Genomic DNA, 27,230 nt, shown 5'->3' with positions numbered 1-27,230 from the left:
TCCAAACAGCTCCAATCATAGCAATAGTAGCTATTTATAGAGTGCCTGTTACGTGTCAGGGTTCTACATACGTCATCTAAGGTCCTGATGACAACCCCGTAAGGAAGGTATTACCACTACCCCCATCTTACAGATGAAGACAAAGCTCTTAGAGTGCACAGGATCTGTCTAAATCCTTTCGAACTGGTGACAGGCAGGGTGGTGACCTAAGCTTAGGTCTGTCTGATTTCAAACCCTCCCTACTTTCTGTGAAGCCAGGCCTCCCCAGATGCTTCCTCGCCTATTCTCATGACAAGGCTTTTCTGGAATTAAAGAAAACAAATGTTCACCATAGACAGTGCTCAATAAGAACAACAACCGAAACCCCAACATGACCTCTCGCTCTAGTTCTCATAACTCATGTTTATCACCTCACATTCATTTCCCATGAGGCCAGTTTTTGTGACCCAAACAACTTCCTGGTCTTGAGATTGTCAACTGATGGCACGGAGGGGGCCATCGAGGAACTGGCCCTCCTTGCTGGCTCTGTAAACTTTTGCTGGTAACACCATCCCTGTGACTCAATTTTCTCATCTCAAAATTGGGGCTCTGGGTCCTTGCCTCACACCTGTTTCTCAATGAGGCTGTGAGGATGGGCTTTGCCAAGTGTTTTGTTTCATCCCAAGTCCTTTAGTCAGACAAATGGAGCCCTCTGGCCCTCACCACAAGTCACGGTGGATCGTACTATTGTGGTTGAAAGTGAGTTGGACCGAATTATCTCTGAGGTTCCTCCCAAGCCTGGGCTTCTGTGATTCCCACATCTCATCACTGATTGTCTTTATCAGTTTTCTGTGGATGTCTGGAGAGCAAAATAAGGAGGTTACTTTCCTTGTAGTTTTAGGCTATTCTGCAGAAGAATAACTATAATGGCAAGCATTTTATTTGCTTACCATGCGCCAGGTGCCATGTTTAATACTGACCGAGAATCACCTCATTTAAGATTTACAACAATTCAGATTGTATAGACAAGGGAATGGAGGCCCAGAAAGATTAGATCACACAGCTAGGAACTCTAAACATAGGTAGTCTGGTGTCCTCGCCTGGGACCCTAGTTTCTACAATATACAAGGTATATATTGGGGAGAGGCTGGCACAAAAAAGTGGGTGAAGAGCTCAGCTACAGGGATAATTGGGGTGAGACGAGAGAATCAGGGAAGGCTTCGTGGAGAAGGTGATGGTTAAGCTGAGTCCTGCAGGATGAATAAGAGTGCTACAAATGACTAGGGGTGAACTAGGGAAGAAGAAGGGCATTGGAAGCAGAGGGAACAGCATGTGGAAGGGCGTGGGGGATTGAAATTGTACTGGGCTTTGGGGAAACTGCAAATGTCGAAGGGAAGAAGGCTGAGGGAGGTGAGGTGGGGGAGGTGGGTGAGGGAGTTCCCGTGGGCTACTGTGTGCGCTGCTAAGACAAATGACTTTAAGCAGAGGATTGGCAAAGTCAATATTTTCTTTTTTTTCCCTTAAGAACGTATAACAAAGTCTTTTAATAGTCTTAGAAGGCGCAAATAGAGAGACAGGTTTGAGTCACCACCATCATTATCCTCCTTCTGGGAGAAAGTGATATGGACTCTGTTAATTAAACGTGATCAGATTAGAATTTTGCAATAAGTGCCTCAGCACAGAGGTTGGTGGGTTAGAACTGGGGAGACCCCTCAGGCAGTTTGTGTAGGACTTAATTTTGGGGGCCTGGAGCTATGTCCTTAGTGGGGTAGGTCCATCATCACCATCCCCATCATGTTGACAATATCCAGAATTTATTAAGCTACTGCGCTAGGTGATTCGCACGCATGATCTCATGTAATCCATCTTTTAGCACAACCCTTTGATGGACCATCCTTATTACCCCCATTTTACAGAGAAGGAAACTGACCCTTAGAGAGCCTAGGCTTTCAATGGAGAGTGTGGAGCAGCCCTGTACATCAGCCCCAGGCTATCTGACTCAAGGCCACTATAACTCCTTCTGTTGTTAGTGGTTTTCAAATTTTAGTGATATTAGCAGACACCTGAGGAGACTGTTCAAAATACTGATTCTTAACACCCTCTCTTATCATTCCCACACTTCACTGTTGATTCATTAAGTCCCGGACAAGGCCTGAGAGTCAGCATTTTTAGGACCTGTTCCCGGTGGTTCTGACGGGCGTGGTTTGGGGACCACCCTTCCAGGACCACTGCTGTCTTAAATGGCTCACCACCTTCAGGAGCTCGTCACCAGGAGGGAAATGAGAATATTGAACAACAACACAAGATTTGAGTAATTCATCCCAGTGTGATGTGATTTCACGAGGCATTGCTGATTAATGGCCAGATGGGTGAGTTCAGGGAGGAGTCTCCTAGAACTAGAGTGGCTGGCCTGATGACCAGTGGATGACAAAGCTCCCACATGATGCACTGCTTGAAGGAATTGATGAGGAGGCCATGGTAAATCTGCTTATGTACCGTATTAGGTTCCTAGGGATGACGTAATAAATAACTACAAATTGAATGGCCTAAAACAGCAGAAATTTATCCTGTCACAGCTCTGGAGCCCAGAAGTCTGACATCAAGCTCTTGACAGAGTCAGGATCCCTCCAGAGGCTCCAGGGGGAGATTCTGCTCCTTGTCGTTTCCAGCTTCCAGTGCTCTTGTCATTCCTTGGCTTGTGGCTGCATCTCTTCAATCTCTGCCTTCATCTTCCCACGGCCTTTTCCGTTCTGTGTGTGTCTCTCTCAGTGTGTCTTTTATAAGGACATTTGTCATTAGATCTAAGGCTCCCTTCATCTCTTCTGCAAAGCCCTTCTATCCAAGGAAGGTCACAGTGACAGGTTCCAGGCATTAGGACATGCACATATCTTTTTGGGAGCCGCCATATATCCCATTACACATATGTACCACATCATCCTTTATAAATTGCTTTTTTATATACCTACTTGTCTGAATCCAGCCTCACCACAGCCCGTGAAGCACCTGTGGTAGACATTGGTGCCCCCATTTGCATTAAGGGAGGTGAAGTGAAATCCAGGGTTAGGCAGCTAGTTAGTGGCAATCCCCTGACCTAAGCCACTGGTGGGGGACTAAGTCCCTGGTTAGGTGGTCTCATTGTTAGTCTGTGAAAAGTGTGAGGGACACAGAGATAAACATAGGTGAGCTCACAGACCTCTGGGGAATAACGGACAGTACTTAATTACAGTTTAGGAGTTTGCAAACTGGTGACTTATGGGCCAATTGGAAGTGAAGATGGGATGTGTTTGCGTTCCACTGTGTTTTAGAAAAATTTTTGAAATAGTTACTACAATTTAAAAATCAGAAGAAAAATCTGGATTTTTTCCATTCTTTTGAGAAAATCAGAATATTTAGGTACCCACTTTGTGGGGAAACAGCGGGAGTTGAGGAGTAGTAGTTCCTTTGGATAAAGCATGTTTTGATTGTTTCTAGCTGAGTTACAAGCTACCCCCAGACTTCTGGGTGTAAAGCAACTATTTCATCATGCTCACGGATTTTGTGGGTCAGGAATTTGAGTAGGACACAAAAGGGATGGCTTGTCTGTGCTCCATGATGTCTGGGGCCTGAGTTAGAGGTAACTCTAACGTCTAGGGACTGGCAGAGCTGTGGCTGGGGGTCCACTTCCAGCATGGCTTCTTTACTCCCATATGTGGCCCTTGGGGCTGAGATGACGTGAAGGTGGGGCTAGGCTGGGAGACTGTTGACCCAGCATCTCTCTGCCATCCCTCTACGTGTCTTGGGCTTCCAATCTCATGGCATGACAGCCAGGTTCTGAGAGGGAAAATGCCTTTCATAGCCCAGCTTCTGAAGTCTTGCAGCATCACTTCTGCTCCATGATTGGAAGAAATGTCAAAGAATTATCTGAGGCCTCTTTTGTTCCCCCAAATCTCCGAAGAGCATGTGCTACTTTTTCTTTTAACCTGGTCCTCAAATGCAGACAGTTGAGTTAATCAAACTCCTCAGTTAATTGAACACTGTCATCCTAGTTGGATGTTGGTCCCTGCAAAGCCCCTCTCATTTATGTTTGCATCTGTTTACCTCTTTATTTATTTCCCCTTTTAATGCCCATCCTCCTCTCCCTGTAGGCAACATTCTAATGTATTTGACATTTATCTTTCTGTTGTAGGTGTTCTGGGATGATGTACAGTGTTTTGAACGCACAGAGGTTAATTTACATACACAGTGCTGTATCAGAGATCTGCTTCTGTGTCTTATTTTTTGGACTCAGCCTGGGGTTTGAAGATCCATCAGGTTGTTGCGTATGCTTCTAACTGCTGCTGGTGCTCTGCGGTGAGTGTCTGCTGTGTAGTCCTATTTCCTCCTCCAATGACAGCCACGTGGATATTTCCATTCCCTGCCACCTGCTGTGATAATCAGAGCAGCCCATGTCTCCCCTATGGATCTGTGGGAGGAATTCTTTGGGGGAACACATCCGGGAGTGGGAGGGCTGGGTTGTATAGAGCATGAGTATCTGATTTCACTTTCCAGAACAGCTGCAGGATTTCACTCCCACCACTGGGGTGTGGACATCCCAGACCCCTGACTCCTTGGTTTTCCCAGCTTTATGGATGGCTCATTTTACTTTATTTTTGCCTGATTATTGATGAGTTTGAATACCTCTTCACAAACTCGTTGGCCTTTCGTGCATCCTCTCGATTAAGTTATCTAGCACGCTCTTTGCCCATCTTTCTACTGTGGTTCCTAGCTCTTTTTTGCTTTGCAGGGACAAGTGGCCTTTGGTTTGTACCACTCTCCACCCAGTCACTTCACGCACTGATGCTCCTTGCTGTCGCCAGGGGGCCGGTGAGTTTGCAGCCCCTGCTAGAAGAGTTCTGCTGGAAGGAAGCAGAGGTTGCTGCTGGACCAGCCAGCCGAGGCTTGGAGGAAAGCGTGGTTAGGGCAGGCTTTCTAGAGAAGGTGTGTTAGTTTCCTGTGGTGGCCGTAACAAATTAGCAAAAACTTGATGGTGTGAAACAACAGAAATTTCTTCTCTCACAGTTTTGGAGGCCAAAAGTTGCAAATCAGTTGCACTGCACTGAAATCAAGGTGTCGTCAGGGCCACCCTCCTTCCAGAAGCTGTGGGGCAGATCCTTTCTTGCCTCTTCCAGCTCCTGGTGGCTGCGGGCATTTTTTTTTGACCTGTGACCACATCACTCCAATCTCTGCCTCTGTGGCTACGTGGCCTCCTCCTCTTCACTGTAGGTCTGTTTTCCCTCTGCCTGTCTCGTATAAGGATACTTGTCATGGCATTTAGGGCCCACACGGATAATCCAGGATAATCTCTTCATCTCCAAATCCTTAATTTAATCACCCCTGCAAAAATTTTCCCATATAAGGTCACATTCAAAGGTTCCAGGGATTACGAACGGATATCTCTGGGGGGCACCATTCAGCCCACTACAGAGGACCGTGCTTAATTTGAGCCAGGAGAACAAGAAAGAGTGGAGGGAAACACATTTCAGTAAAGGTGACAAGGAAATGACATCACTGGGGATTGCAAGGAGTTTGGGATGGCTGGGGCCCAGGGCCTGAGTGGGAGAGAGGAGGGTTGATGCTGGATGCACGGGGGTGATGAGAGATTGGAGGGTCTCAGCAAACCACCTGAGCAGGTAAAGACAGAACAGCAGGCTCTACCCAGGCCAGCTGAAGTGGGCTTAGGAAAGATTATTTCTTTTGATGGCTTTTATTTTTGCACATCACTAGTAAAATGTCCATACCCAAAATATGCTGCCTCTCAAACCGTATTGTGAGAGCAAAACTCGCCAGATGTCTCTTAGAGACAAATCCGAGGGGCTGTAGAGATGGTGTTGACAGTGTTTGAAGGGTTTGTATGTAATCTCCATCTCTAAGGCTTGTGTTTGAACAGAGCTTGATTTTGAAAGATTAACCTCTTGGGAATTTTAGACGTGCTTTAAATATTTGGTATTGGTCAAATAAACCTAATTGTTTTATTTGTTCATGTTTTAATTGTTCATTTGACAATTTTTTTTTTGAGTATATATTACATGCCAGGCATTGTTCTAGGAAAGAGGAACATGAGAGTGAGTGAGACCATCCCAGTGTTTGTGGGTCCTGTCAGGGGAGATCAATGCTACAGAGAAGACGAGGCAGTACCATTGGGATAAGATGTGTTGGGGAGGGGAGTGGATTGCTGTTTTCCCTAGGGTGGTGAGAAGGAGTAGAATGTTGTGGTTAGGCCAGACTTAACTTTCACCACTCAGCTGTATGACCTTGGGCAAGTTATGTAACCACCTACATTAATTCCCCTCCCTCTGCAAAATAATGTGAGGTGGTTTCAAAACATGGCTGCAAGGTCTTTGAGAGGTCCACGTTCCCTCCCCTTGAATTTGGGTGGAATTGATTTGAATTGGGTGAATTGAATTTGGATAAACTGGGTGTGACTGCTTTGGCTAACATAGCACAACAGAAGTGACACTGTGACTTCTGAGGCAGGGTCATAAAAGGCCATGGAGGTTCTGCCTCATTTGCTGGAACATTTGTTCCTACAGCTCTGAGTTGCATATAAAAGGGCCAACTACTGTGAAAAGGTCATTTCGGAGAGGCCTCTGGTCAACAGCCTTCAAGTCATCCCAGCCCAAAAGCTAGACATGTGAGTGAATAAGCCTGCAGATGATTCTAGCTCCCAGTTCTTCCAGTTGCCTCAACCGTTTGAGTCTTCCCAACTGAGGCCCCAGACAAGGGGCAGAGACAAGTTATCCCACACTGACCACTGTGTGTCTTGACCCACAGATTCTGTCTGCGTAATAGAATAATTGTTGTCCCTACATTTGGGGTTGTTTGTTATGCGGTAACAAAACTGTTGTGTGGCTTAAATGAGTTAACGGATTTAAATTTAAATGAAGGTTTTAAATTCAATGACTCTGGCCTTTCTTCAGTTTAGGACTGGAGATTGAGAAAGTTTCTTTGTAAATAATGATTTGTTAAGATTTCCCGAATTTTAATTTTGATATTTTCCCTGTCCTATATATTTGCTCGATTATAAAAAATTGTGGCTCTGCCTTCCTTTTTGGGAATGTCGTAGATAATTGGTGTTGCACCCACCTCAGCATGGGATGCTTTCAACATGGCCTCTTTGGCCTTTGTAACCATGGGTTGTCCACTGTGCCACATCCAAGGCAGCATCTCATTAATATAGACCCCTAGGTAATTAAATAGTCAGCATGCATCAATCAGTAGATCATTTCTAGCCCTCATAAATTAATGTTTCTTCTCTACAACTATTGTCTTTGGAAAATAGCATAAAAGAAATTGGTTTGCCCCTGCCTTTGGATGCCCACCAGCCACCACCCCATTTCTCTACAAACCTTTATAGAAAAATTCTCAGAAGAATTATCTAGACTTGCTGTCACCATTTCCTCTCTTCCCACTCCCTATCAACTCTTTCAAGCAGGCCTTGGTCTACACTACTCCAGTAAAACAAGCTTCTGTCAAGATCACCAGTTGCTTCTACAACGCTAAATCCAACCATCAATTTAGCATCCTCAGCCTCAGCCTCATCCTCCATCTTCAAGTGGCCTCACTTGTTCACCTGTGCATCATCTGACACAGTTGATGGTCCTCTCTTCGCGGAATGATTTCTTCTCTTTCCTTCCCTTCCTCCCTCTCCTTTGGTCCTCCTCCAGCTCCTCAGCTGCTCTCTGTCTTGCTTGGTAAATCCTCCTTGACTTTTATGTCTTTAAATGTTGGAGGGCCCCAGCAGAATTCTGTCCTTGTCTTTGTTCTCAGCCTCTAAACAGCTGAACATTTTTAAGTGTGTATGCTAATGACTCCCAAATTGTTATCTCAAACCTGGATCTCTCCTCTGAACTTCACACTCTCATACCCAGCCTAATAAGCATCACAAACATAAGATGATCAATACTGAAGTCCTGGTCTCTCTCAAGACTTCTCCTACCTCAGTCTCCCTTTCTTAGTGAATGACTATCCCCTTCTTCCATTGATCAACCTGGAGATCTAGAGTCGTCCCTGACTTCTCTCCTCTCTTCATCAGATCCCTTAACAAATTCTGGTGGATCTACCCTCAAAATATGTGAAGAAACTGACCGCTTCTCACCACTTCCATTGTTATCACTGTTCTTAGCCACCCTCCTCTATTGCAGTGGCTTCCTTCCTCTGCTTCCATTTGTGTCCCTTGGTGGCCTGTTCTGTGGGTGATATTTTAAATATATACATTAGATTATCACACTCCCTAGCTCAAAATCCTCCAGTGGCTTCTTGTCTCACTCAGGGTAAAATCCAAAGTTCTTCTAGTGGTTTGCAAGGATGACACACGCCCCTGACTCCCAACGGAAGGTCTGTTCTCATGGTTCTTTCCTGCTCTCACTCTTCTCCAGCACATTGGCCCCCTTGCTGTTCCTCAGGGCCTGGCATTTACTGTTCCCTCTTTCTGGAATGTTATTCCCTTAGAATTCATTTCAATCTATGTTCAAATTTCACTCTGTCAAGGAGACCTCCCATGAATACCCACCTGAAAGAACTTTCTTCTCTGTCATGCTCAGTCCCCTTTCCTTGCTCTGTCTGTCTATGTATATCTATCTACTTATCATCTATTTATTTTAGAGCAGTTTTAAGTTTATAGCAAAATTAAGAGGAAGATATAGAGATTTCCCATCCATGCATAGCCTCCCCCAATATCAACATCCCCCATCAGAGTAGTATATTTATTATAGTTGATGAACCTACATTGACCCGTCATTATCACCCAAAGTTCATAGTTTACATTAGGATTAACTCATAGAATGATGCACATTTTGTGAGTCTGGACAAATGTATAATGACATGTATTCACCATTATAGTATCATACAGAGTAGTTTCATTACCCTAAAAATCCTTTGTCCTCCACTTATTCATCCCTCCCCCATCCCCTGGCAACCACTGATCTTTTTACTGTCTCCACAGTTTTGCCGTTTCCAGAATTTCATATAGTTGGAATCATATAGTATATAGACTTTTCAGACTGTCTTCTTCACTTAGTAATATGCATTTAAGTTTCCTTTATATCTTTTCATGTCTTTATTTTTTTCACAGAGGTTAACAGAACCTGATACATGTATTTATTGCCTATCTCCAGCCACTATATTATAAACCCCCTGAGGCAGAGATTGCTTTATTTTTAAACAGCTGTATCCTCTGCAGCTAGACCAATGACTGGAACATAGCAGGCATACAAAGGCATCTGTTGAATAAGTAAAGAAGTCAGTCAACGAAAAGATTCCTCTTTGCCATAGTCCAAGTTTGCAGCGTTCTTTTAGATAATGTATATGAAAGAGACCTGTAAACTGCAAGAGCTTTGCAAATTCCACTAGTTATTGTTGTTGCCTGTTGGGAAGAGCCCATGCCACCATGTCAAAGGATGATGGAGTCTTAGATTTGGAAGCAATCTGAGAGGTGACCTAGTATAAGTCTCTATGATGGACCAGCAGAGCCCTCAAATCTCCAAATATTTCACCACCACCAAGAAGCCCATCACTTACCCTTGTTTCACAGCTCTGCTCCTTTATTCTTGTATTTTGCGTTGAAATCTGCTGCCCTGTCCCTTCTCTTTTATGATCTTAACTCTGCATCAGGGCCACAAAGCATACTTGAATCCCTTGTCCTCATGACAACCCTTCAAATATTGAAGATGGCTGGCCTGGTCCCTTTTGGATTCAGTTCTGCAGGAAAACACCTCTCATCTCATCATCTGCTCCAGGTGTGATGTGGTTTTGAGATCCCCTCCCTGCACATGAATGCACCTGAGTTTGGTACTGTTTTCCTCCATGTAATCGCTCCCCAGAGTGAATATAGCACTTCAGCCCTGATCTGATTGCTTCAGAGCTCAGGTCTCTCTGTCTCCCTTGGGAAGGGCTTGTGTATCTAATAAATATTATTAGCATTTGTTTAGTTTTGGAGCTTCTGCCTCACACAGTTGACTTGCATTGGGCATGTACTTAAACTTCTCTAATTTTCCCTCTCTTCTTCCTCCTTTTCTTCCTCTCTTTTTTTCCCTCCTTTTCCTTCTCAACAAAAATTGCTGTTAAGACCTTTCAGCCAGACCCCTCTCAGCCTCATCTTTTAAAATCTGTGGGCAGAACTTCACACTGATTCCTGAATGTTCTGTCATGTAAGTTTGTCCCTCCTTCCTGCTTTTGGAAAGTTATGCCATTTTGTATATTTGTCAATTGTCCCATATGTTTTCTTTCTCTCCTAGTTTTGGGTTATCTGCCTACTGGACAAGCATGCCTTCTTTATCTTCTTCTGGATTAGTAAGAAAAGTGATAGCTAAGTTAAAGCCCAGGCCAGGCCAGTAGACAAAGACCACATGGATCCATTGATGGCCCTCTGCAGGTACATCCTTCAACCTGCTGTGAATCCACCACCTACAGCACCTGTTCAAATCACGCTGCTTCTTATTGACACCGGAATATCAAAGGAGACCTGAAAAGCTTTGTTGATAACACCATCTACTATGCTTGGAACATTCCCAGTTTGAAACCCTATAAAGAAAGGGAAATCCATGTATTTGCCAAGCTTTATTATAGGCAAACCAATATTAGCTTCTTCTAGTTCACTGTGGCTCCTTGAAGAAGCTTCTAGTGAGACCATCTGATCTTGGCACTTGGGAAGGAAGTCTCAAACACACAGCCTAGCCCACCTACCTTAACAACCACAGTAGCTAAAATAGCACTTCCCATGGGCCAGATACCATTCTATGTGCTTTGCACATTATTAACTCGTGGATTCCTTACAGCAACCCTAGGAAGTAGTAACTATTATTATCCTCATTTTATGGATGAGAAAACTGAGAGACAAGGACATGAAGTAATTTACTCAAGGTCACTTAGCTAACAGGGAATAGAGTTTGGACTCTCTAATTCCAGAGCCCAATATCTTTTCCCCTTTTTGCTTGCTGCTCACACCACTCTATTCATATCTTCATCTTGGTCAACCTTTGAATATGTGTAATATAGCAGAATAATTTATGAACATGGACTTAGGAATTGGATAGACCTGAATTCAAATTCGGGTTCTACCACTGCTAGCTATGTGACCTTGGACAAGTCATTTAATGCTTCTGTGTCTTGTTTGCCATATCTTTATTATACTGGTGATTAAAATATCTACTCTGCCTGGTTGTGATAAGGATTGATTGTTATGATTATGGAAAAAGTGCCCTGACAGTGCCTGGCATGAGTGCACCCACACAGCTTATATTATTGTTGTTGTTATTATTGTCATCTTTGTTGTTATTAGCTAAATATGCTATGGGTCTATTTAAAGCTCTGAGGCTCCGGTGGAGGGGTTTGAGGTTACCACCTGCCCCACTTGCTCCACTAGACCTCTGGTAACTCTTCTTTAGCCTGCCCCAGAGGGGTCCAACCCTTGTGTTTGCCCATCCATCCTGGCCTCATGAATTAGATCTGGATGGCCTGATGCTCGTCATCTATATTCTTAAGTGTCAACAATCTGCTTCCTAATAATAGATTCTGGAATTTTGTTAGAGTTTAATGTCTAAGTCACCTTTGCTTTTGGTCCCAGTGTCAGATGAAACAGACTTGAGTAACCCCAAAGCGGATCCCAGTCTCCCTCTGTTTGCATTGCCACGTCAATGATGGTTATTTCTTTGGGATTTGCAAAGTTTGTGGGGTGCTCTCCCACAATATCCTCACCTCTCTTGGCTTTTAATTCCCTCCTTAGCATACTTGTTCTACTTTTAGTAAGAAGAACACCTTGATGGGAGAGGTGGACTCAAGCCTGCAGAAGAGTGATCTGACTCTCACAAGTCCTTTGGAAACCTACTGCTTCCCCTTTGCAAAGCACTTCACGAGCTTCCAAGCATTTTCACACATCATCTCATCTGATCCTCTCCACGGGCCACTATCCACAGAGTGTGGTCCAATCATGCTAATATTTTTCCATTTCCTTAGAGATTTTCAACAAAATATTTTGGCTCCAATATCACTGATTTCTTTTTAATCAAGGAAAGAGAATTCATAATTGCTTTTAGAATCAGACTGAAGTGTATTTGCTCCTTGAGATCTGGCACCATTTCTCATTTGTTTCCTAGAGTCTCTAAATGGGAGACATTGCACTAATCCTTCATTAAAGATGCATGAAGATGTCAGGCTAACAGACAGCAGGCTCTTCAGAAAGAGATGTGGCTCCAAATCCCAGGTCTGCCTTGTGTTAAAATCAGGCTAACTTGCTCTCTGTCTCATGGGCTTTGTACAAAGATTAAATAAAATAATGCCTATAAAGCATTTGACAGTCTCTGGCCCATTGGATGCACTCAGAGATGGCTTTAAATTTGTTATTATGACCATATGTCCATCATCCACTGTGTGATAAGTCTTTTAGCAGGTGCTTTGTATCCGTTGTTTCCACCAAACTTCATATCAACCTTACCAGATAGGAATGATGGTATTTATTTTACAATGAGAATGCTGAGAGTCAGGGACGTTAAGTAACTTGCCTCTGGTCCTCAGTTAACCTTAGCAGCAGAGCTAAGTGTTCACCTGGATTCATCTGTTTCTGATGCCCATGCTTTCTCAACTCTTCTCCTCAGTCTCTAATCTATAATTTTCTCTTCTCCAAATATTTCTAAGCCTTTCTTCCTAACTTAGCTTCTGATCCTTCTCTAAACAAACTCTCTACTCAAGCAAGGTTGATGTCTTAATGTTTGAGGGACATGCTTTGTACATTTCTCTAACACCCATCCATTCATTTGTTCATTCATTCAACCAACTGTTGAAGACTGTGTCTGGGGCTGGGCTACAAAGATGGGAAAATCAGGATTTTGCTTGTGGGGAAGTTACAGAACAGTGAAGAGTTATATAAAAGGACATTAATATGGAACTTTTGGCTGAGATTCTAAGGCAACAGATTATCACACACCATAATGTGTTATAAGATGGACCACTCAGAAGAATTTGTGAAAATTTGGTGGCGAAGAGTCAGTTAGCTACCTCTTAAGCCCCTCACCTACATCAGGATATGAAAGTGTTGGGAAAAGAGATGATTTGATGGGAAGAGGACTTCTGGCAGCAGCAGCTTGTTTGCTGGACTCTGTGACACTTGGAAGGGACAAGGACCAGGTACTTTCCCCCACCTTACGTCTGCAGAGAGGGGCTCCAGCAGGACCACTTGGAGAGCGTGGCATGTACCTCTGGAAGTTGGAGGTTGTGTTGGACCTAAGTCGGACTTCCATCCGGGACATGTGAGGGGTGAGAAATGGGCTGGTCATCTGCTGATGGATGATCCAGAGGAAAGCTGGCTGCACTGGGCAGCCTGTCCTCTGGGAGTTTGTCAGGGATAAGGATGTCTGACTATTTCCATGGACCAGACATGGATATATGCACAAGAAAGCTGGTGGGGGATTGTAACTGACTCTGTTCCAGGGGGCTGCCTAGAGCTGAGCACAGACCGCAGCTGGAGCTATGGCCGCATTCCCAGGAGACGGGGAGGGAACAAACCATTACCTGAAACTGAAGTATGCATTCTCCACATCAAGGGAGCTGCGGCACAGAGATCCCCAGCAATTGGGGTGGGGTCTCCAAAAGACTCACAAAAGCATCCCTTAAGAAAACAAGTCAGCTTTAAACACCTGCCATGATCAGAGAGCATAAAGCCACCTTACAGCAATACCAGACAGCAAGAACTTTTATACACCCCTTAGCTTCATTCCTCCCCATTCTCTCACTCCAGGGGGGCAGAAACCACTTAGCCAGTTGATGAAAGAGAAGCCCCAGTACCAGACTTCTCGTCTAGCGTAAGCCTTACCCAGGGAAGGAGAAAACATTTAACTTGAAATCAAGTTCAGAGAGAGCATTGTTTTATGAAGGGGCGTTCCCTTCAGATTATGGTGTTATAAAAGGACATCGACTTTTATGAACTAAGATTGATCAGAAACCTCATTGGATTGTATAAGTTTTCCTCCTAGAGTAGGAAATCACCTTCCCCAAGTGAATACATTATAAAGGGACAATGGGAGCATAGTGAAGTTGCTTTCTGCTTACACCCGGTGAATCCAGCTTCTTCAGCATATGGGTTATAGTTACAATAGAGAGGGAGGAGGAAACTGTACCAGTTGTGATGGGAGTACTGAAGAGCAGTGTGCACCACTATTTAGGCTGCCTAGAACTTAATCTCTCTATTCTCTGCATTCCTGAAATGCACTTAACCTTCAAGGTGCAGGTCAATTCTCATTTCCTCCAGCCCTGGCCACAGCCAGCTCTCTCTCCTCTGAACATCCCCGGCACTCACTCAGGCCTACTTTTACATCTGTTCTGTGTCCTCTTGCTAACTATCACTTACTCAGAGGCCCAGATGCTAACTTGTATGAAGATACCATTTTCCCTTCCGTTGGGTTACACCTGGGTCTATTATGTCACAGAATCAGCTGTGTTCTTTTCCCCACACCCTCCCTGCTGTGCAAATCCAGTTAGCATAGTTTATTATGAAACTGAATTTGTAGAAGATAAAGTACACTTTACAAACACAGTCAATGGCTGTATGTAGTGTTGGTTTGGTCTCTTTCCTCGCATTCTTCTTGTTCCCCACCTATCCAGGATGGTTAGAGGTGGCGTACTCCCTGGGCTGATCTCCCCTCCTCTTCGCTGTTCCTCTTGATGCTGCCTCTGCAGCCTCATATGGTATTTGCTTGCTAGGGCTACTGGGACAAAGGACCACAAACTTGCTGGCTTAAATAACAGAAAATTATTGTCTCACAGGTCTTCAGGCTAGAAGTTCAAGATCAAGGTGTCAGCAGGCTTGATTCCTTCTGAGGGTTGTGAGGGAGAATCCCTTCCACGCCTCTCCCCTAGCTTCCGGTGATTTGCTAGCAATCATCAGCGTTTCTTGGCTTGTAGAAGCATCACCCTATCTCTGCCTTCGTCTTTACATGGCATTCTTTTTGCGTGTGTGCCTGTGTCCAAATTTCCCTATTTTTTAGGGACAGTAATTGTCTCACACTAGGGATCCATCCTACTCCAGTATGACCTCATCTTAAATTAACTAATTACGTATGCAATGGCCTTATTTCCAAATAGGTCATGTTGAGGTACTGCGGCTTAGGAAGTCAACATACGATTGTGAGGGAAGACACAATTCAGCCCATAACAGTCAATGGTAAGCTCCTCTTCTCACTCTTCTGGAGAGTTCTTGTTCCTAGATTTTTGAGCCCATTTGACCCATGTGCACACTATACAGCCACTAGCCTCTAATGATCTCCCAGGAACTCCTCCTAGGGTTTGGGCCAGTTGTGCTTGCATCCTCCTTTTCTTTCCCTTTCTGAAGTGCTCTTATTTCTTCTCCCAACTTTTCTTTTGTTTCTTTTTAAACTTGCTGGTTTTGCAACTCAACTTCAAATCCCGCCTCTGGGTTCTTGTTTTCTGGGGATTCTAACCTCGGCTTTCCCCAATCCAGCAACCTTTGGCTTGGCTGTTCCTCTGGATCCTAGCTCCAGCCTATGGAATCTAACCTTGACCTTGATCTACTGCCCAGAATCCTGGCTGGACCAGCCTGTCCTCCCCTCAAGGTCGTGCAGAGTATTTGGCAGGTTCTCAGTGAACCACTCTGAAACTCAAGGACCCTGTGCAGGACACTAAGCCCCTGTGGCAGAACCTGCTATATGCTCATGACAATGTGTTTCCTCTTCATTTGGAGCACACTCTAGTTTGCAAGTCTCTGGGAAGTTGGGTGTGACGAGGTGCCTGGTTGTAGCCAATGTAATATAAGCACAAGTGATGTGTGCCACCCCCAGGCCTTGCCCATGAAAACCTCCTGTGCAATCCTCCACATTCTCCCTGTCTCCACTTCATGCTGGACACAGAGATCTTCAAGGTGCTAGTGGCCGGCAAGAGTTGTGGAGCCACGTGATGGAGAGAGGCTGGGTCCCTGAATCGCAGTGTCAACAGCTACCTTCTGAGTCCTTGCGTTGAATTGTTACGTTAGAGACAAAGTAAACTTCTCTATGTTAAGGTATTGAGATTTGGGGGCTGTTTGTTAAGCAGCAAGATAGAATTACCCAAACGGAGAAGTCTTTGAGGAAGAAAAGGAGAAAATCTGAGTTTGTTCCCCTTGTTATTACATTTTTCCCCCATTCATTCCCAAATCTCTACTCTGCACCTCTGTCTCCAACTTGCCTGTTTTGGAGACTGGAGAGAGAGAATTGCTCCCCATCTTTCCCCTTCTGTTGACTGAAGTCTCAAGGGTCCTCCAAATGAGTGTCGGGTCGCCCTTTAAGTCAGGGCTATGTTGAAAGTCTTATGGCAGATTTATTGTGACTTTAGTACTCTCTCTGCATACATATATATATATATGTTCACACACATGTATAATAATATATTATTATATATAATACGTTATATTGTATATTACTATATCATTATTAAATATATATTAATATAATATATAATAATATAAATAATATAATAATATAAATATTATTTTATATATTATATATAATTATTATATTATTAAATATATTATTTAATATATTTATTTATAATATACAACATATATAATATATTGCAACATATAATATTTATTTATAATGAATTAATATTTAATATATTTAATAATTATATTATTAAATATATTAATATATTTATATATAATGTATTCTAATATACTCACATTATATTATTAATAGATATTATATATTGTATATTTTAATATATATGATTATATGTTATATATCTAATTATATATATATTTTATATATTATAATATACATTCTATTATATATGTATTATATATGATATATAAGTAATATATCATATATAATATTAACATAATCATATTAATATATTATATATTAATTATATATAATTAGATATTAATTAATTAGATATTAATTATATATAATTATTAATATATTAATAATTATTATGTTATTAAATACATTATCAAATATATTTTAACTAATCAATTTATTTATAATGTATATTATATTTATAATATATAATATTCATTTATAATATTCATTTATAATATTCTTAATATATTTAATGATTATTATGTTATTAAACATATTACTAAATATATATTGTTATATTTTATATAAATTAAATATGTATTAAATATATATAGCATATATAATATATAATATATAATAATATATAGTATTTTATAATATAAATATATATATCTAGATATATAATAAAATATGTTTTATAAAGATTTATACGATTTATGTATTTTATAATTATAAATCATATATTTATATGTATTTTATATATATTCATATATATTTTATTTATATTTATTTATTTAGATATATTTTATATTGTATATATTTTATATATAAATATAAATATGATTATATAAATAAATTTTCATAAATATAGGTATAATATAATATATAAATATAAAATTTATATTTATTAATAAATATATAAAGTTTTATAATTTTTATAATTTATAAATATGTGTTTTTTTGTATATTTTTATATATTTTATATTTTATTATATATTATAATATATATATTTTATACATATATAATATAATATATATTATAAAGTATAAATATTATATATAAAATATAAATATAAATTGTAAATATATAATATAAATTAATATAATATAACATAACATATAATAATATATAATTTAATATATCATATCATATAATATATATTAGACTATATATTATAAATATAAAATATAAGTATTTTATATTCATTTTATATTTATATATTTATATTTTATATATATTTATATATTTGTTTTTATATACATATAATTTATCTATAAATTTTTTAAATTATATAAACTTTATAAAAAGATTTTCTATAATAAAATCTTTTTTTAGCTTTGTCTAGCAGATATGTAATTAATAGATGAAAATTTCCTGGCTTCTGCATGCAGAAGTTGGGTTTTTGGTCAGAAAGAGGACAAAATACACAGTGAAACTGACAGAATAAGTGAACATTTTCATGGGCAGACAAAGGGAAAGACCATCTAAAGGAAATTCATTCTTCTGCACAGTCTCTGAGAAAGGAATTTAATGAGCAAAACATGGACAGCAGGTGAGTGTAAAGAGGGACACAACATCTAAGCACAGAGTAAGGGAAGCTAGTGACTTTAATTAGCAGAAACTTTCCAAAGTGCAAAAGCCATAAAAAGAGCTTTATAGAGTGTGTTTTAGGATGTACTGAGGACGGACGAGGCAGGTGTGGGCAGAAGCAGAGCAGAATTCCACCAGGGTTCAGGAAGCAGACTCCTGTTCTAGTCCCAGCTCTGCCCTTTACTGTCACGTAAATCACTTAATCACCCTGCGTCTCTGCCCCCTGCTCTATCAAATAAGTGTGAGAACTACCTTACAGGGTTGCAACATGATGTTTGCCTGAGCGTTCAGAACTCCCAAATACCAGGCTTAGGCCTCAGATGTGGCTCCTCCCCTTTGTGTGCTGTAATCTTGTGTTCTAACTTTTGCCATCACAATACGTTCCCTAGATTTGGGTCAGATTCTGAAGGATTTTGAAACCCAGGCTGAGGAATTTAGACTTGACCCTGGAGGTGAAGGAGAAACTTCAAAGACAACCAAGGCCACTGAAACCCTAAAGATAGCGTTTGTTAATCACCATGCCTGGAAGGTTTTCTGAATTTGCAGCTATCTTTCCTTTCATGTAGAGTTGCATGCAGAGAAGTCTGGAATTCTATGCTCCTTTCCCAAGCCTCACTTCATTGTTCTTAAACTTTCCTCTGGGGATATGCTGACAGTGTCCCTCAACCTCCTCTGAATAGAAGAGCTTGGTTCTTATTCTCCTGGGGTCGTGACCTCATTTTGCACAGAGCTGTAAGTGTTAATTGCCATTAGGAAATCTGCTCACTGGTTTTCCAGGGTCCAACCACTAGGTGTTGGCTGGGTCTCAAGCCTTTGGCTAGACCAGTGACTGAAATCTTTAGGTGAAACTCACATCATCTCAAGAGGTCTTACTGCCAAGACAAAGGAAACCCAGAGGCTTTATGAGTGACCCATTGATTCTGTATGACCTTCATAGCCATTTAGAATACACAAAAGACTTCTCTATGGATATAAGAACCTCAGGCGGAAAGGGGGCAGCCTTCATCTGATGAAGAGGCTTCGAGTGCTCCATTAGTGCAGGCCTTGAAAGACGCACTGCTGCATCAACAGAAGGAGGTTGTTTTTTTTTTCAGCTCTTGAAAAATATTGTGAATTTAAAACACAAACAATGGCAAAAGTCAATGGTGTAGAAGCTTCAGGTTAAATCATAGTCTCCTTGTAGGCCTGCCTACAGATGCTGGTGCTGAGAGGTTGGTCTTAGAGGGGCCTGGGCTGAGAGCAGCAGTTACAGAGGCTCAGGTCTCCTGACCACTGTAACCGTCCCAGAGACAAGTGGGGTTCTGACGGACCAGAAGCACACTCGCGATTAAGGACTGTTCAATAAGCAAAAGAAAAGGTAGGTCAGCCTCTGAACAAAAGGATATATTTTCTCTTTGAGGCCGTTGTGTGGAGGTTGAAAGAAGGGAGGTCGTGTGCCAGTGGACAAGCACCCACATGAAAACACAAGCACCTGCTTTTACTCTTGGTGTCATTTAATGGGGGAAGGCCCTGTGATCCACTCATATCAGAGTTTCAACATAAATCTCCATTGGGATAGTCCCAGATCCTTTTGCCTGTTAATATCAGTAGTTTACTTGTATTATATGCCCACTATGTTGCCAGCACTGGGCTGAGAGATGTACAAATGTTATCTCAGTCCTCCTATAAAGTAGACACTTTAAGAAAAATTACCATTTTACAGATGGAGAAACTGAGGCTCAGAGATGTTGGAGCCTGTCAGTAAAGGACTGTGGGTATCTAGATGTCACTTTCCCTCTCAAAGCCTGGTCTGAACGATTTGCAGCATGATTCTTTTTCCTAGCTACCCTTGATATTAACAGTTTTATTCATGATTCTTCAAACTAGAAGCAACCAAGATGGCCTTCAGCAGGTGAATGGATAGATAAACTGCGGTACATCCAGACAATGGAGTATTTTTCAGTACTAAACAGAAATGATCTATCAAGTCATGAAGAGACATGGAGGGACTTTAAATGCATATTATTAAGTGGAAGAAGCCAACTTGAAAAGGCGACATGCTGTATGGTTCCAGCTATATGACATTCTGGAAAAGGCAAAACTATGGAGACAGTCAAAGGATCACTGGTTTCCAGGGGTTGAGGGGAGCGGAGGGAGAGATAAATAGGTGGAGCCCAGAGGATTTTTAGGGCAGTGAAACTGCTCTGTATGACACTGTAATGATGGATACATGTCCTTATACATTTGTTCAAACCCATAGAATATACAACACCAAGAGCGTGTCCTAGTATAAACTATGGATTTTGGGTGATTACGATGTGTCAATGTAGTTTCATGAATGGTAATAAATGTCCCAGTCTGGTGGGAGATGTTGATAATGGGGGAGGCTATGCCTCTGTAGGGGCAGGGAGTATATGGGAAATCTCTCTACCTTCCTCTTAATTTTTCTGTGAATCTAAAACTGCTGCAAAAAATAAAGTCTACTCAAAGAAAGAAAGAAAAAAGTACATGAACACTGTCGACTAAAACACAAATTTGTTATACTTTATAGGATTAAAAATTTTTTTGGCCATAATGTGGCAATTAACTGGCAATATAAATAAGGGTAAAATTATGAAGAAATTATGTTGGAAGGAGTTCTCATACCTGGCAATTTGGCGAGTCACTGAAGTAGGTGGTCTTGGAGGTCTGGCCCAGCCCTCCCATCCTCAGGTGTTACTAAAGGCCTGTATGCCGCTCTCTGTAACTATGGCGGCAGTCAGGTGACCTGACTCGGGTCCCAGTCTATTAAGCTTCATCTCCTGTCTTGCTTTTCTTAAGGGGGAAGAGCCAGCATCTGTGAGCAACTGTGATGTGACAGGCACACGTTTCATTTCCACGCCAAAACTTTGCTCGCGTGGTTCTCTCTATTTAAAACCCTCTTTCCTTTCTCAATTTGTCACATCATGCCCACCTTTTCCTGTCCTGGGTCCAGTTCAGGAGCCTCTTTTCCTCCAGGCCTTTCATGCTCTCCAGCTCCTCTGCCCGACCCCCTTTAATTTCTCCAGCTCTCCCTGCCAGCTGCACTCCCTCTGCCTCTGGACTAGAGAGCTCGGCGTCCCCTGAGCTCCTCTCCTTCCTTTTACAGAAAAACCAACTGAGGCAATTTGCCCAAATGTGACCAGTTACCAGGAGCAGAGCTAAGAAGGAATAAGTTCTCTGGGCACCACGAATGTGTGTCCTCTCCCACATCAGGGTGTCAGCTCTTGCGGAATGGGAAATGCATAGATCTTACTTTGCCTGTACCCTCTTTAGAATCAGAGTGGGATTTGAGAGCTTTTGGGAGTGCAGATGCTTGAAGATTGGACAGCAGCAGAACAAAAATGCTATGGCACCCTGCCCTGTATGTTAGAGAAGGATCTGTCTCTCTTTCCCTTCCTTTTTCCTTCCATTCTCCACAACAGGGTTTCTGAACCTCAGCACTATTGACATTTGGGCCAGATAAGTCTTTGTTCTGGAGGGGCACTGTTCTGTACATTGTAGGAAGTACAGGAAAATCCTCTGGTTTCTACCCACCAGGTGCCAATAGTGCCCATCCCCCAAGTTGTAACAATCAGAAATGTCTCTAGACTTTGCCATGGGATGGGCAAGATGAGAGCAAGACTACCTCTGGTTGAAAACTACTGCTCTAAGCTGGAATTGAGTACCTGCTATGTGCCTCTCCTTTACAATCCCTAGCCCCACATGGGGCACCTACTCTGTGCTGGACAGTACTCTAATGGCTGAACAAGCACTGGTCCTCCCTCCCAAATCATCACCCCCCAACCCCACCCAGCCAACGCCTCATTCCTTTCTCTCCCTTTATAAGAAATAGTGGTTCTGGGGAAGCCTGCTTCCAGGAAACCATAAAGTCATTTTACGCCCTCTCACCTTGGCTGTGAAGATAACACAATCAGGTTACAGAGGCATGGTTTTGGGAACTTCAAAGCTGAGCTGGAGGGAGTGGAAGGACAGGAGCTGGGGAGCTGAGGTCTTATCTGTGGTTCGAATGTTCTTACCTTTATCAATCCAGAAGAAGGGGACCCTAGGGGTGAGCAAGCGGGAGTCAAAAGGTCAGGTCGCTTTCTTTTTCCCACCTGTCTTTAGATGGAAAGGGACCAGCAAATAAGGAAGGACTGAAAGGAGGAAAGCAAAGTAGGAAGAATACTGACAGGGGAGTGGAATATTAGGGGTGGGTGAGCGTGGAGGGGGCAACATTTTCTGACCTTACACTAACCCAGCTGACCTGGATTAGATGCCAGTGTTCTAGAACCAGAGAATCGAAAAGTTAGAAGGCCTTAGCAGTAGCTTCATGAACACCACCCAGATGACACCTGAGCCTCAATCCCTGGGGACCTTCACTGGGTGGTTATGGAATGAGATGAAGCTGCTTTGAGAACTTCTGCCATAGATCATGAAGGTTGGAATGCAGACAACAGCAACTGGAATGGGGAAATGAGAATCTAAACAGGATGAATTTTTTGGAGTTGAAGGCAAATCGTTTGTAGAGACTTGAGGGAAAAGGAGGAATCTAAGAATAATTGCAAACCTACATATATCACTTTCAGTGTGCCGACATTCTTTGATGCCCTTTATATAAATATTAACTCATTTTATGCTCCCAACAACTTTACAAGATAGGTACTGGTAAACCACCCATTATACAGGTGAGGAAATTGAGGCACAGAGATGTTTAGTAATTTGCAGGTCACAGAGCAAATCAGGAGGAGAACTGGGACTTGGATCCTCATAGCCCAGTTCCAGCACTTGTGCTTTTAAATCACTGTGATGTCTACCACTTGGCTAAGAACCTGGGCAGCTACGTGGATAGTAAAATCATGAACTTGGGTATGGCCTGAAGGAGAAGCAAGTTTGAGGGAAGAACAGTGCGTTCAGCCTGGGAGATGCTTTCTCTGGCTTGTGTGTAGGGCACCCAGGGGTTGTTGCCTGGAAGGTGGGGTAACAGTTCAGCTCTAAGCTCAGTACAGAGGTCCAAGGAGCCGGGGACTTGAAGCTGTGGATAGGGAGCTGTGTGCACTGAGAAGACAAGAGGACCGAAGAACCCTGAGGAGCACAAATGGTTAAAGACAGATGGAAGAAGAACCAGGAAAAGAGAGGGAAAAAAAAGTCCATCAGTGTAGAGAGTGGTGCCCTGGAAATTAAGGGCAAAGCGAGTTTCAGGAAGGAGGGTGAGGTCACTAGGGACAAAAGCTGTAAAGAAGTCTAAGATAAGAAATGAAAAGAGGTATTGTTCTTCAATGGTTTCATGGGTTTCTAATTTGTTTCTCCAACCAGCTGGGAAACTTTGGGTGGTGAAGAGCTGCATCCAACACTTCACTGAGTTCTTCTTTGAATGTCCACAGTTTCTAGTGCAGGGCTAGGCATGCAGAAGGTGTCCACCAAATACCGATGAGCTGATGATCCTTCAGGTTCCTATTGGATTTTCTCCTTACTTAGACAGTGACATTATTTGTAAGTTGTCCACAGCTGCTGAGGAGGAGTTAGGATGTTCCTAGTCTTATATAAGGTTGGGTAGCCCATAACCACTGTATTTGGCATTGCTAATGCAGATGATTGGCAGATGCAGCATCTTCATTCTCTCTTCCTCAGTCATATGGATAAACATAAAAGCTATTGTGTGTTGAGGACCTACTGTGTGCCTAACTCTGTACTGGACATTTGACATTTGTAGTTCAAATCCTCATAACCTGGCAAGCTGGGTATTATTATCTTCTTTTTCCAGATAAAGTGACTGGGTTGAAAGCATGTTGCCTTGCGCAGGGTCGCACTGAACTAAGCTCCTTCCTATTCCCTCAGCTGCCACTGCCTTATTTCAGGTGTCACCATGACTTAGGTGGGTTTTACTATAGCTTCTTATTTTTTCTCCACTCTTCTATCAATCCTCCTTGCCCACAATCCATCCTCCAAATGAAGCCACAGTAGTTTATCTAACTGCAACCCTGATCACTTTTAGGTTCCATCAGCGGCTCCCTTTTTAGTATATAAGGCCAACCCCCTCAGCACGCCCTACCAGGCTTTCATCATCTGACCCCATTCGCTTTTCCATGCACTTCTTGGCTATTGCTTCACACTCTCTGTTCCCTCCAGCCAAACCAATATCCTTCACTTCCCTGAGGATGCCTGACTCTCATTTTCCATATTCTGTTCCCTGGGATCGCAGTGCCCATCGTCCCTTTTGTCCTGGGTTCACTCACACTGGTTCTTTAAGACTCAGCCTACTCTTTCTTCTCACGAGCATTCCCAGGCCTTATTAAATGATCCCCTCTATTTTCCTCTTCAGAGGACCTCAGTGCCATGAGTGCAGATGTGTCACTCTGCATTCTGCTTGCTATTTTCTTCTGTTTTTCTCGCTTGGCAGCGAGGTCTTGGAGGACAGTGGTCGTGTACACTCCCAGCTCAGAGCAGGAGCTGAACTTCTGCTTGTTAAATAAGTAACTGGATTTTGAAGGACAGACTGCACCAAGGTCAGAAAGCAGGAGAGGGAGGGAGGGCATTGGGAAGAGCAGGCATTTGGGTTGGCTGCTGTGTAGGTGTCACCATGGGGAGTTGGTATAATGCTTCTCCCATTTTTACCTCTTCCCGTCACTTCTAGAGGCACAGGGGATACCCCGCCTCTGCTTCCAGACAGTGATAATCCTGCTGGAACTGTCTGGGCCAAAGTCTTGTCTTAAGTCTCATCTTCGGAGTCCAGTTTTCTTTTGGCAAGACTGAGACAGGAAACACTTGCACAGTGAGCTTCCCCTTCTATGGAATGTGTGTTGTGAGAGAACTGAGGCCAGATGGAAAATGCCTCCTAAGTCCTAAGGCAGACTGGAAAGATAGGTCAATGATAGTGAAGCCCATCTCTCCATTTTAAAAATAGTTGGCGGTGAAAGTAATCCAGGCTCATGCATCTGAAGTGTTGTAAAAATTAGCAAGACTTGGGGGTTGAAAGGAAAGTAGCTGAGATGAAGAGAAAGAAGGCTATCTTCTCCATTATCTCTACCTTCCCTTCTTCAAAGTGAGGAAAGCATTTCCGTCTTAGTGGAAACAAGATGCCTTAGTGAAAGGAATGTCTAATGGCGGAATTTTCAGATGGTGAAACAATAGGGGAGACACTTTTGAGGCGGTTGGGTCCTTCAGATATTCAAGCGATAGCCACTGACTTTTTCTGCTTGTAGGACCAGCCCTGTGTAAGTGTATGACGTAAGAACTATGAACATCTGATGGAGTTATTGCTGGTGACACACTTCCATAGATATCATCTGAGTTGATCCTTACAACAGCCTGGTGAGGAGGGGATTACCGTTCCCTCCCCATATCTACAGCAGAGGACACTGTGGCTCAGAGATGTTAGGTGATTTGCCTAAGATCTCACAAGCATTCATTCATTCTCTCATGTTTGTTTAGCAAACATTAACATCGTGCCAGGCACCATTCTAGCACTGGCAACACCAAGCTCCACAAGACAGGCCAAGTGCCTGTCCTCACAGAACTGATGCTCTAGTTGGGGCAATAGGCGGTAAACACGTGACTACGTAGGTAAATAGGACCATGTGCTGTAAAGAAAACAGAGCATTGGACCTGGATAGAGAGTGCTGGTGGATGGGGGGGTTGGTGGGGCGTACGTGCTATTTTGGAAAGGATGATGGGGGAAGGCTGGTGGAGGAGATAAAGGTAGAACTCGAAGGAAGACAAATTCTACACTCCTTTCATTACACCCACACTGCAGTGGGCTACTGCAGTAACTCTCCTCCCTGACACCTCTCTCTCTCTCTTTTTTCTTTCCTCCTAGAAGCCCCCAAGAACCTCTCATGGAAATTGATACAGCCAGAAGCATATTTCTCTGGGACTCGAAAGAGGACACTTGGACCTTACCAGTGACAGCTCGGAGATGGGGAAATGCAAGTGCGGGCCCCACCCTGGCAGTGTGTCGGCAGCTGTTCTGGAAAATAAAAACACAAGCCGTTTACAGATTCAGGAAGCTGAAACATTTTATGGGCACAGTCATCAAAGGCAAACACCGCTGTGTTCCTTGACGACATCTCCTGGAAGCCACTCACCTGGACAATAGAAGTTTGCGAGGAAACTTAACAGTCTTCAAATATTTGAATCACTGTCACTTGGCAGAAAGACCGGCTACAGGGAGTAAAAGTAGGGCCAGTGGCAGGAGGTGAGAGGGAGGCAAGTATCAGCTTGGTAGAGGGAAAAATTTTCCGACAATCTCACCTGGCCAATAATGGAATGATATTCCCTTGAGTAGGAGAAAGATACTTCCTTCTATCACTAGAAGTGTGCAAGTAGGAGCTCAAGGATTCCCTCCCACCAGTTCAAGGAATGATTTCTTAATTGATTCACTCACTTAACTGGTACTTATTAAGCATCTTCTATGTGCTAGGCACATGGATATACTGATGAAAAAGACATACAAGATGCCTGCTTCCGTGAAGTTTACATTCTAGTGGTGGAGACAGTCAAGAAAGAAGTGAACAAATAGATACAAAGATAGTTGCAGCTAGTGATGGGTGTCTTAAGCACAATAAAAGAAGGGTATGTAAAAGAATAACTGTGTGTGTGCGTGTATGTGTTTGTGTTTGCATGTGTGTGTTTGTGTGTACATGTATGTGGAGTGGATTATACTTTGTATTGCATGGTCAGAGAAGGTATCTCTGGGGAGGCAACCTTTGAAGCAAGTCCTGAGTGATCAGAGGCACCAGCAAGAGCAAAGGCCCAGATTGGTGCACTTGAGAATGGAGAGAGCCAATGTGGCTGGGCACAGTGACGAGAGGGACAGAGAAGTAGGGAATGAGGGCAGGCAGGGCCAGATCATGTAGGGCATTGCAGACCGTGGTAGGGAAGCTGGGTATTTTATCAAAAGGACAATGGGGAGCCATAGCAGAGACATGTTTTTTTGAGTGCAAGGTTGGACTAGATGAATAGTTTTCAACTCAAGCCATTCTTCACACTCACCTGGTGATCCAGACTTGGGATCCAATGGACTAAGTGAGCTCTAAGATTCTTTTCATGGTGAAGATTTAAGGTACAAGTGTGACCTACCCTATGGGATTACACATTTTGTTCAGGACAAATGAGAATGTCATGGCCCATAGGAATTTTGCTAACGTATTATCTCTAAACCAGTTCAT

The 27,230-nt window shown here is 42.6% G+C and overlaps 1 long non-coding RNA gene across 3 annotated transcripts in view; it reads left to right on the top strand.

The window, feature by feature from the left end:
- Positions 1-26,640, top strand: part of LOC123290172 (uncharacterized) — a 77,080-nt gene extending 50,440 nt beyond the window's left edge. For all 3 annotated transcript variants that reach the window (XR_011493065.1, XR_011493066.1, XR_006534533.2), the window contains 2 exons: positions 4,145-4,308; positions 25,880-26,640. This is a non-coding gene — a long non-coding RNA (uncharacterized lncRNA). The remainder of the gene's footprint in view (positions 1-4,144; positions 4,309-25,879) is intronic.
- The last annotated feature ends 590 nt before the right edge of the window (positions 26,641-27,230 follow it).

The sequence above is a fragment of the Equus asinus genome, chromosome 12 (assembly GCF_041296235.1).
Source record: "Equus asinus isolate D_3611 breed Donkey chromosome 12, EquAss-T2T_v2, whole genome shotgun sequence".
Classification (NCBI taxonomy): domain Eukaryota; kingdom Metazoa; phylum Chordata; class Mammalia; order Perissodactyla; family Equidae; genus Equus; species Equus asinus.
The sequence above is the reverse complement of the archived record's forward strand: the minus strand, read 5'-3'. Positions and strand labels throughout refer to the sequence as shown.